This window comes from Penaeus vannamei, chromosome 36, assembly GCF_042767895.1.
Source record: "Penaeus vannamei isolate JL-2024 chromosome 36, ASM4276789v1, whole genome shotgun sequence".
Classification (NCBI taxonomy): Eukaryota; Metazoa; Arthropoda; class Malacostraca; order Decapoda; family Penaeidae; genus Penaeus; species Penaeus vannamei.
In genome coordinates this window covers 21,501,795-21,502,510 of record NC_091584.1, presented here as the reverse complement: position 1 = coordinate 21,502,510, position 716 = coordinate 21,501,795, and positions in this window count along the sequence as shown.

Sequence of the window (716 nt, the reverse complement as noted above, 5' to 3'; positions counted from 1 at the left end):
TTATTATTATCATTACTATTATCATTATCATTACTATTAATATTATTACTCTCCAAATTAATGTTATCGTTACTATTACTATCACCAATATTTTTATCATCATCACTAATGCTACAATCATGAATGTTGTTACTATTTTTGCATTTTTATAGTCACATAATATTCTGATGAATGCTATCATTATTCGTGTTGTCATTGATGTTAAATGACAACGTCAACGCTATTAATAAGGACACTGATGATAGTAATGACATGATGATAATGGTAGTATTGACAATAACAATAGTAATAAAGATAACGATGGTAATACAAATACTTTTACAACTATTAATATTACTACTACTAACAGTGTCAATAATGATAACAACAATTACTACAACAATTTTCATTGCTTTGATTGTTACAGCTATCATTTTCGCCATTATCAACGACACGAACAAGGCAAACACACTAACATAGTAATTTTTTACAACATTCCTAATTTTGAAAATAAAATGAAAAAGATTCTCCCAAAAGGCTAAATCGCGTATAGATTATCGATTGAGTGTGAAGGAAGTGGAAAGATAAGTTTATGTAGGATTTCATAGGCGATGGCAGAGGCAGGAGGTGAGAGAGAGAGAGAGAGAGAGAGAGAGAGAAAAGAGCGAGCGAGAGAGGGAGAGAGAGAGAGAGAAGAGAGCGAGCGAGAGAGAAGACAAGAGAAGAGAAGAGAAGAG